Here is an 11,460-nt window from a genome sequence, read left to right as displayed (position 1 = left end):
ACCTACTGAAAATATTTATTATGAAATTCCTTCGGGTATGATAGAGAAACTGCTAGCTAATCCTTATGCAGGAGATGGAACATTACATCCTGAAATGCATCTAATCTATGTGGATGAAGTTTTTGGATTATTTAGGTTTGCAGGTTTGATCGGATCTAGGAGACCTCAGTCACCCGGTTCGAGGACACCCACGACGACGATGCGGAGGAGGACGGGGGTGAGAACCCTTTTCTCAAGGGAAAGAGAGCGGCGTTCGAGGACAGTGAGGCCGAGGTATGGCCACAGGGTCTAAAGAGGCCACGCAAAGCCTCCGCTGAGCCTGCCGACAAGCCGGCCTTGTTGGGGAAGTTCACCTTCCCCGACAATTCAAACAATGACGATGATGCCCTCATTATGGGGAGGGAGAAGTACGCACCCCAGAGGCACGTCATTGTCACTTACTAAAACTATCAGTAACTTAGCCGTCGAGATATAATTCATATAAATGTTTTTTGTTCAGTTCGTCGAAGGTACGCCTCAGTGGCGACTCCTCAAACGAGATGCCACTGCCCAGTGAGACGTTCGACACCGTCACTCCCCCTCCCGCTCAAGAGGAGTTGGGGAGGATACGTCACTCCGGCCCCTCTTGCCGATACAATGGAGGCTGTGGGGCGATCATTATGGCCGAGGTTGAGACCTTGGTCCAACAGGACCATGGGGGCGGAGTCCCCGAGGTCGTTCAAGAAGGGCTGGGCTAGACATAGGCCTAGACAAAATCGACTCCGACGCTGGCATTGCAGCTGGAGACCCTTATGCCCAACACTTCAGTGCTGGGTTCTGAGGTTCTGCCGCCCCCACCTCCTGCCCCAAGGCAGGTGATACGTCCATTTTGCATCATGCTTTTATATTGATATTTATTGCATTATGGGCTGTTAGTACACATTATGGTACAATACTTATGCCTTTTCTCCCTTATTTTACAAGGTTTACAAGAAGAGGGAGAATGACGGCAGCTGGAATTCTGGACTGGAAAAGGAGCAAATCTGAGAGACCTATTCTGTACAACTCCAAAAGTCCTGAAACTTCGGGGAGAATTATTTTGGAATATATAAAAATATTGGGCGAAGAAAGCACCAGAGGGGGGCACCAGCCATCCACAAGGGTAGGGGCACGCCCTACCCCCCTAGGTGCGCCCTCCTGCCTTGTGGGCCACCTGGCAGGCCCCCGATGCCCATCTTCTGCTCTATGGTGTGTTTTGACCAGGAAACATCGGAAGGAAGTTTTCGGGATGAAGCGCTGCCGTTTCGAGGCAGAACTTGGCAGAACCAATCTAGGGCTCTGGCGGAGCTATTTTGTCGGGGAAACTTCCCTCCCGGAGGGGCAAATCGAAGCCATCGTCATCACCAAGGATCCTCTCATCGAGAGGGGGTCAATGTCCATCAACATCTTCACCAGCACCATCTCCTCTCAAACCCTATTTCATCTCTTGTATCCGATCTTTGTCTCAAAACCTCAGATTGGCACATGTGGGTTGCTAGTAGTGTTGATTGCTCCTTGTAGTTGATGCTAGTTGGTTTATTTTGTGGAAGATTATATGTTCAAATCCTTAATGATAATTAATACTCCTCTGATTATGAACAAGAATATGCTTTGTGAGTAGTTAAGTTTGTTCCTGAGGACATGAGAGAAGTCTTGTTATAAGTAATCATGTGAATTTGGTATTCCTTCGATATTTTGATGAGATGTATGTTGTCTCTCCTCTAGTGGTGTTATGTGAACGTCGACTACATAACACTTCACCATTATTTGGGCCTAGGGGAAAGCATTGGGAAGTAATAAGTAGATGATGGGTTGTTAGAGTGACAGAAGCTTAAACCCTAGTTTGTGCGTTGCTTCGTAAGGGGCTGATTTGGATCCATATGTTTCATGTTATGGTTAGATTTATCTTAATTCTTCTTTCTTCGTTGCGGATGCTTGCGAGAGAGGTTAATCATAAGTGGGAGTTTTGTCCAAGGAAGGACAGTACCCAAGCACCGGTCCACCCACATATCAAATTTTCAAAGCAACGAGCGCGAATCATATGAGCATGATGAAAACTAGCTTGACAATAATTCCCATGTGTGCTCGGGAGCGCTTTGCTTTGTATAAGAGTTCGTCCAGTATTGTCCTTTGCTACAAAAAGGATTGGGCCACCTTGCTGCACCTTAGTTCCTTTTGTTACTTGTTACCCGTTACCAATTATCTTATCACACAACTATTTGTTACCGATAATTGCAGTGCTTGCAGAGAATACCTTGCTGAAAACCACTTGTCATTTCCTTCTGCTCCTCATTGTGTTCGACACTATTACTTATCAAAAGGACTACGATAGATCCCCTATACTTGTGGGTCATCAGCAGGCTATCGTGGGGTGGGCTGAAGAGATAGAGGCAGCCTTAACGGGCTCCTCCCTTAAGGAAGAGTACCACATGTTAATCGGCGTGGCGCTTCAGGGCTTCTGGCCTGCTGAGGCTGGAATGCATGAGGCCTTCAAGGGCCTTGTCACGAGCTTTGAGGTATTCTTTTGTAGTCTTATTAAGAATAACCTCCATGCTTAGGTTTATGTGTAGCTGTCTGAGGACATTTTTTCTTGTATTGCGGTCACGGTATCTAGACAGTGTAGCCAGTGTGTAGCCCCCGAGCCCAAGGCTAGTTTTGAAAAAACCGGCCTTGGGATCGAAGCACTATACGACAAGCTTGCCAATGAGCAGCCCCCAAGGCTATGGCCTACATATTCAAAATTTTGATGACTGGTACAGGGGCTAATTTTAAACTACTTGTTCACAGGTTTCTACCTCGGCTCCGAGCTCCACCTCTGACAAGATGAACCAGAAGCGCGAGAGGTCCAAGAAGGACCTTGATCTGATGAACAAATAGATCGAGCAATCCTAAGATAAAATCCAGAACGTTGTTGATTGTACTCTATGCGAGAATAGCTTAGTGCAAGAGAAACTAATGCAGAGGTGTTTTAATGACAGTGGCTTTATTCGAGCTTGAGGGGCTCAAGGCCGAGCTTGTGAAAGCTTGGCAAGAAGCCAAGCAGCAGAAGGCTGCGGCCGCAAAGGTGGAGAAGGACCTAGCGACGGAAAAGGTGGCTAGGGGCAAGGACTAGGCGAGGGTCCTGGAGGTTGAGGAGACCCTGAAGGGTATGTTTGAGGCACGCGATACCCTTCAGGCCCAGCAGAAGAAGAGAAAGGAAGAGATCAAGAAGCTCTGTCTTGCACACTCTGAGCTCCAGACCTAGCCCAGGGCCGACCACGAGGTTCACCAGCAAGTGGAGCAGATTGCCGCGGGTAAGCCATATTTACTTCAATGTGTGTTTGGCAGAAAAGGGTTTGTCGAGCTCACCCAGTTGTGGCGCTCCACAGAGGCCTTCGAGGATCTCCTGAAGAGTGTGCTGGATGCCACCCACCACTTCGGCGAACTGGAGGGCCATGCAGCGGAGAAGGCGTTGTGTCAACAATTCCAGGCGTCGCTGGGTCCAGAGATGCTGAATCATCGAATGAAGCAGTTGGTGGAGCTTCTCCGCATCGCGAGGCCGGCGCTCCAAGACCTCTATATTAATCTATGGCCCGCCGAGGCGCTGCCTACCAGCTTCTTCGGGCTAATAACTCGGCTGCAGGGAGTTGTACCTCGGGTGGCCCTTTGGAAACGATCAGCATGCCTGTAAGGGTCTCAATGTGCATACGTCTATGTGAAGACTGAAGGAAATATGCCCTAGAGGCAATAATAAAGTTGTTATTTATATTTCCTTATATCATGATAAATGTTTATTATTCATGCTAGAATTGTATTAACCGGAAAATTTATACATGTGTGGATACATAGACAAAACATAGTGTCCCTAGTAAGCCTCTACTAGACTAGCTCGTTAATCAAAGATGGTTAAGTTTCCTAACCATAGACATGTGTTGTCATTTGATGAACGGAATCACATCATTAGGAGACTGATGTGATGGACAAGACCCATCCATTAGCTTAGCATAATGATCGTTAAGTTTTATTGATATTGCTTTCTTCATGACTTATACATATTCCTTTGACTATGAGATTATGCAACTCCCGAATACCGCAGGAATACCTTGTGTGACATCAAACGTCACAACATAACTGGGTGATTATACAGATGCTCTACAGGTATCTCTGAAGGTGTTTGTTGGGTTGGCATAGATCGAGAATAGGATTTGTCACTCCGAGTATCAGAGAGTATCTCTGGCCCCCCCCCCCCCGGTAATGCACATCATAATAAGCCATGCAAGCAATGTGACTAATGAGTTAGTTACGGGATGATGCATTACGGAACGAGTAAAGAGACTTGCCGGTAACGAGATTAAACTAGGTATGAAGATACCGATGATCGAATCTCGGGTAAGTAACATACCGATGACAAAGGGAATAACAATTACGGTACGACCGATAAAGATCTTCATAGAATATGTGGGAAGCAATATGAGCATCCAGGTTCCGCTGTTGGTTATTGACCGGAGAGGTGTCTCGGTCATGTCTACATAGTTCTCGAACCCGTAGGGTCCGCACACTTAACGTTCAATGACGATTTTGTATTATATGAGTTATGTGATTTGGTGACCAAATGTTGTTTGGAGTCCCGGATGAGATCACGGACAAGACGAGGAGTCTCTAAATGGTCGAGAGGTGAAGATTCATATATTGGACGATGATATTGGGACACCAGAAGTGTTCCGGGGGTACCGGGTGCATATCGGGTCACCGGAAGGGGTTCCGGGCATCCCCCCGGCAACTACATGGGCCTTAATGGGCCAAGAGGGGGACAAACCAGCCCCTAAGAGGCTGATGCTCCCCTCCCATATGGGCTGGCCAAATTGGAGTAGAAAAGGGGAAGGAGGAAAAGAAAAAGGGAATAGGATTTCCCCTTCCCCATCTTCCCTTCCTACTCCGAATAGGAATAGGAAAGGGGGGAGGCCGAATTGGGAGGACCCCAAGTAGGATTCCTCCTACTTGGGGCGCCCCCTTGGCTGCCTATTCTCCCCTCCAACCTATATATATGAAGGGGGGCACCGCTAGAACACACACCAACAATTGTTAGCCGTGTGCGGCGCCCCCCTCCACAGTTTACGCCTCGGTCATATCTTCGTAGTGCTTAGGCGAAGCCCTGCACGGATCACTTCACCATCACCGTCACCACACCGTCGTGCTGACGGAACACTCCCTCGACACTTTGCTAGATCAAGAGTTCAAGGGACATCATCGAGCTGAATGTGTGCAGAACTCGGAGGTGCCGTACGTTCGGTGCTTGATCGGTCGGAACGAGAAGAAGTTCGACTACATCAACCGCGTTGTCAAACGCTTCCGCTTTCGGTCTACGAGGGTACATGTGAAGGAAATATTCCCTAGAGGCAATAATAAAGTTGTTATTTATATTTCCTTATAGCATGATAAATGTTTATTATTCATGCTAGAATTGTATTAACCGGAAACTTAGTACATGTGTGAATACATAGACAAACAGAGTGTCCCTAGTATGCCTCTACTTGACTAGCTCGTTAATCAAAGATGGTTAAGTTTCCTAGCCATAGACATGTGTTGTCATTTGATGAACGGGATCACATCATTAGAGAATGATGTGATGGACTAGATCCATCTGTTAGCTTAGCACTATGATCGTTTAGTTTATTGTTATTACTTTCTTCATGACTTATACATGTTCCTATAACTATGAGATTATGCAACTCCCGAATACCAGAGGAACACTTAGTGTGCTATCAAATGTCACAACGTAACTGGGTGATTATAAAGATTCTCTACAGGTGTCTCTGATGGTGTTTGTTGAGTTGGCATAGATCGAGATTAGGATTTGTCACTCCGATTTTCGGAGAGGTATCTCTGGGCCCTCTCAGTAATGCACATCACTATGAGCCTTGCAAGCAATATGACTAATGAGTTAGTCATGGGATGATGCATTGCGGAACGAGTAAGACTTGCCGGTAACGAGATTGAACTAGGTATGATGATACCGACGATCGAATCTCGGGCAAGTAACATACCGATGACAAAGGGAACAACGTATGTTGTTGTGCGGTTTGACTGATAAAGATCTTCGTAGAATATGTAGGAACCAATATGAGAATCCAGGTTCCGCTATTGCTTATTGACCGGAGATGAGTCTCGGTCATGTCTACATAGTTCTCGAACTCGTAGGGTCCGCACGCTTAACGTTCGATGATAATATGTATTATGAGTTATGTGATTTGATGTACCGAAGGTTGTGCGGAGTCCCGGATGTGATCACGGACATGACGAGGAGTCTCGAAATGGTCAATACATAAAGATTCATATATTGGAATGCTACATTCGGACACCGGAATGGTTCGGGTTGTTTCGGATAATTTTCGGAGTACCGGGGGTTACCGGAACCCCCTCTGGGAAGTTATTGGGACTTATGGGCCTAGTGGTGGAAGAGAGGAGGCAGGCCAAGAGGTGGCGCGCACCCCCCTAGGCAAAACCGAATTGGACTAGGGCTAGCCCCCCCCCCCTTTCCTTCTCTTCTTCCTCTCCTTCCTTCTTCTCCTACTTGGACTAGGAAAGGGGGAAACCTACTCCTACTAGGACTAGGATTCCTCCTCGGGCGCGCCCCTTGTGGCCAGCCCTCCTCCTCCCCTCCTTTATATACGAGGGAGGGGTGCTACCTCTTGAGCACTGCGTTGGTTTTCCCTTGAAGAGGAAAGGTGATGCAGTAGAGCAGCGTAAGTATTTCCCTCGGTTTTTTAGAACCAAGGTATCAATCCAGTAGGAGGCCACGCACGAGTCCCTCGCACCTACACAAACAAATAAACTCCTCGCAACCAACGCGATAAAGGGGTTGTCAATCCCTTCACGGTCACCTACGAGAGTGAGATCTGATAGATATGATAAGATAATATTTTTGGTATTTTTATGATAAAGAGAAATAAAGATGCAAGTAAAATAAATGGCAAAGGAAATAACTAAGTATTGGAAGATTAATATGATGGAAAATAGACCCGGGGGCCATAGGTTTCACTAGAGGCTTCTCTCGAGAGCATAAGTATTACGGTGGGTGAACAAATTAATGTTGAGCAATTGACAAAATTGAGCATAGCTATGAGAATATCTAGGTATGATCATGTATATAGGCATCACATCCAAGACAAGTAGACCGACTCCTGCTTGCATCTACTACTATTACTCCACACATCGACCGCTATCCAGCATGCATCTAGAGTATTAAGTTTAAGAGAACAGAGTATTGCTTTAAGCAAGATGACATGATGTAGAGGGATAAACTCATGCAACATGATATAAATCCCATCTTGTTATCCTCGATGGAAACAATACAATACGTGCCTTGCTGCCCCTACTGTCACTGGGAAAGGACACCGCAAGATTGAACCCAAAGCTAAGCACTTCTCCCATTGCAAGAAAGATCAATCTAGTAGGCCAAACCAAACTGATAATTTGAAGAGACTTGCAAAGATAACCAATCATACATAAAAGAATTCATAGAAGATTCAAATATTGTTCATAGATAAACTTGGTCATAAACCCACAATTCATCGGTCTCAACAAACACACCGCAAAAGAAGATTACATCGAATAGATCTCCACAAGAGAGGGGGAGAACTTTGTATTGAGATCCAAAAAGAGAGAAGAAGTCATCTAGCTAATAACTATGGACCCGTAGGTCTGAAGTAAACTACTCACACTTCATCGGAGAGGCTATGGTGTTGATGTAGAAGCCCTCCGTGATCGATACCCCCTCCGGCGGAGCTTTGGAAAAGGCCCCAAGATGGGATCTCGTGGATACAGAAAGTTACGGCGGTGGAATTAGGGTTTTGGATCCGTATCTGGTAGTTTGGGGGTACGTAGGTATATATAGGAGGAAGGAGTACGTCGGTGGAGCAACATGGGCCCCACGAGGGTGGAGGGCGCGCCTAGGGGGGTAGGAGCGCCCCTACCTCGTGCCTTCCTCGTTGATTGCTTGACGTAGAGTCCAAGTCCTCTGGATCATGTTCGTTCCGAAAATCACGTTCCCGAAGGTTTCATTCCGTTTGGACTCCGTTTGATATTCTTTTTCTGCGAAACCCTAAAATAGGCAAAAAAACAGCAATTATGGGCTGGGCCTTTGGTTAATAGGTTAGTCCCAAAAATAATATAAAAGTGTATAATAAAGCCCAATAATGTCCAAAACAGGATATAATATAGCATGGAACAATAAAAAATTATAGATAAGTTGGAGATGTATCAAGCATCCCCAAGCTTAATTTCTGCTCGTCCTCGAGTAGGTAAATGATATTAATTGTGGTATGAATATTCAGATCCGAAAGATTCAAGACAAAAGTTTAATATTGACATAGAAATAATAATACTTCAAGCATACTAACTAAGCAATTTTGTCTCTTCAAAATAACATGGCCAAAGAAAGTTATCCCTACAAAATCATATAGTCTGGCTATGCTCCATTTTCACCACACAAAGTATTCAAATCATGCACAACCCCGATGACAAGCAAAGCAATTGTTTCATACTTTTGGTGTTCACAAACTTTTTCAATCTTCACGCAATACATGAGCGTGAGCCATGGACATAGCACTATAGGTGGAATAGAATGGTGGTTGTGAAGAAGACAAAAAGGGAGAAGATAGTCTCACATCAACTAGGTGTATCAACGGGCTATGGAGATGCCCATCAATAGATATCAATGTGAGTGAGTAGGGATTGTCATGCAACGGATGCATTAGAGCTATAAGTATATGAAAGCTCAACAAAAAGAAACTGAGTGGGTGTGCATCCAACTTGCTTGCTCACGAAGACCTAGGGCATTTTGAGGAAGCCCATCGTTGGAATATACAAGCCAAGTTCTATAATGAAAAATTCTCACTAGTATATGAAAGTGATAACATAGGAGACTCACTATCATGAAGATCATGGTGCTACTTTGAAGCACAAGTGTGGAAAAAAGGATAATAGTGTTGCCCCTTTTTTGGAGGGCCTTCTTTTTTTTGGGCCTTTCTTTTTTTTATTGGGACAATACTCTATGAATGATGATCATCACACTTCTATTTATTTACAACTCAATGATTACAACTCGATACTAGAACAAAATATGACTCTATATGAATGCCTCCGGCGGTGTACCGGGATAGCAATGATGCATGAGTGACTTATATGAAAGAATTATGAACGGTGGCTTTGCCACAACTAAAATGTCAACTACATGGTCATGCGAAGCAATATGACAATGATGGAGCGTGTCATAGTAAACGAAACGGTGGAAAGTTGTATGGAAATATATCTCGGAATGGCTATGGAAATGCCATGATAGGTAGGTATGGTGGCTGTTTTGAGAAAGGTATATGGTGAGTGTATGATACTGGCGAAAGGTGCGCGGTATTAGAGAGGCTAGTACTGATGGAAGGGTGAGAGTGTATATAATCCATGGACTCAACATTAGTCATAAAGAACTCACATACTTATTGCAAAAATCTATTAGTTATCGAAGCAAAGTACTACGCGCATGCTCCTAGGGGGATAGATTGGTAGGAAAATATCATCGCTCGTCCCCGGCCGCCACTCATAAGGAGATAATCAATAAATACATCATGCTCGGACTTCTTAACATAACGGTTCACCATACGTGCATGCTACGAGAATCACAAACTTCAACACAAGAATTTCTCAAATTCACAACTACTCAACTAGCACGACTCTAATATCACCATCTCCATATCTCAAAACAATTATCAAGTTCCAAACTTCTCATAGTATTCAACACACTCATAAGAAAATTTTATTATTAATCTTGAATGCCTAACATAATTAAAGCAAATTACCATGCTGTTTTGTAGGACTCTCAAAATAATCTAAGTGAAGCATGAGAGAACAAAAGTTTCTATAAAAAAATCCACCATCGTGCTCTAAAAGATATAAGTGAAGCACTAGAGCAAAAACTATATAACTCAAAAGATATAAGTGAAGCACATAGAGTATTCTAACAATTTTCGAATCATGAGTGTCTCTCTCAAAAAGGTGTGTGCAGCAAGGATGATTGTGGAAAACTAACAAATAAAGACTCAAATAATACAAGACGCTCCAAGCAAAACACATATCATGTGGTAAATAAAAATATAGCTCCAAGTAAAGTTACTGATAGAAGTAGACGAAAGAGGGGATGCCTTCCGGGGCATCCCCAAGCTTTGGCTTTTAGCTGTCCTTAGATTATCTTGGGGTGCCATGGGCATCCCCAATATTAGGCTCTTGCCACTCCTTGTTCCATAATCCATCAAATCTTTACCCAAAACTTAAAAACTTCACAACACAAAACTTAAAGTAGAAAATCTCGTGAGCTCCGTTAGCGAAAGAAAACAAAACACCACTTCAAGGTAATGTAATGAACTCATTATTTATTTATATTGGTGTTAAACCTACTGTATTTCAACTTCTCTATGGTTTATAAATTATTTTACTAGCCATAGCCATAGATTCATCAAAATAACCAAACAACACACGGAAAACAGAATCTGTCAAAAATAAAACAGTATGTAGTAATCTGTAGCTAACGCAAGATCTGGAACCCCAAAAGCTCTAAAATAAATTGCTAGACGTGAGGAATTTATCTATTAATCATCTGCAAAAATAATTAACTAAATAGCACTTTCCAAATAAAAATGGTAGCAGTTCTCGTGAGCGCTAAAGTTTCTGTTTTTTACAGCAAGATTAAAAAAGACTTTCCCCAAGTCTTCCCAACGGTTCTATTTGGCACAAACACTAATTAAACACAAAAAACACAACCAAAAAAGAGGATAGATAAATTATTTATTACTAAACAAGAGCAAAAAGCAAGGTGTAGGATCAAACGTATGTCTAGAGGGGGGTGATTAGACTACTTGACCAAATAAGACTTATCCTTTTCCCAATTTTAGTTCTTGGCAGATTTTAGCAACTTTGGACAAGTCAAGCAATCTTAACACAATTCAAGCAAGCATGCAAAGAGTATATAAGCAGCGGAATGTAAAGCATGCAACTTGCAAGAATGTAAAGGGAATGGTTTGGAGTATTCAAACGCAATAGGAGACACGGATGTTTTTGTCGTGGTTCCGATAGGTGGTGCTATCATACATCCACGTTGATGGAGACTTCAACCCACGAAGGGTAATGGCTGCGCGAGTCCACGGAGGGCTCCACCCACGAAGGGTCCACGAAGAAGCAACCTTATCTATCCCATCATGGCTGCCACCCATGAAGGACTTGCCTCACTAGGGTAGATCTTCACGAAGTAGGCGATCTCCTTGCCCTTACAAACTCCTTGGTTCAACTCCAAAATTTTGTCGGAGGCTCCCAAGTGACACCTAGCCAATCTAGGAGACACCACTCTCCAAGAAGTAACAAATGGTGTGTTGATGATAAACTCCTTGCTCTTGTGCTTCAAATGATAGTCTCCCCAACACT

The sequence above is a fragment of the Triticum urartu genome, chromosome 2A, assembly GCF_056163025.1.
Source record: "Triticum urartu cultivar PI428250 chromosome 2A, HENAU_Tu73, whole genome shotgun sequence".
Classification (NCBI taxonomy): Eukaryota; Viridiplantae; Streptophyta; class Magnoliopsida; order Poales; family Poaceae; genus Triticum; species Triticum urartu.
The sequence above is the reverse complement of the archived record's forward strand: the minus strand, read 5'-3'. Positions refer to the sequence as shown.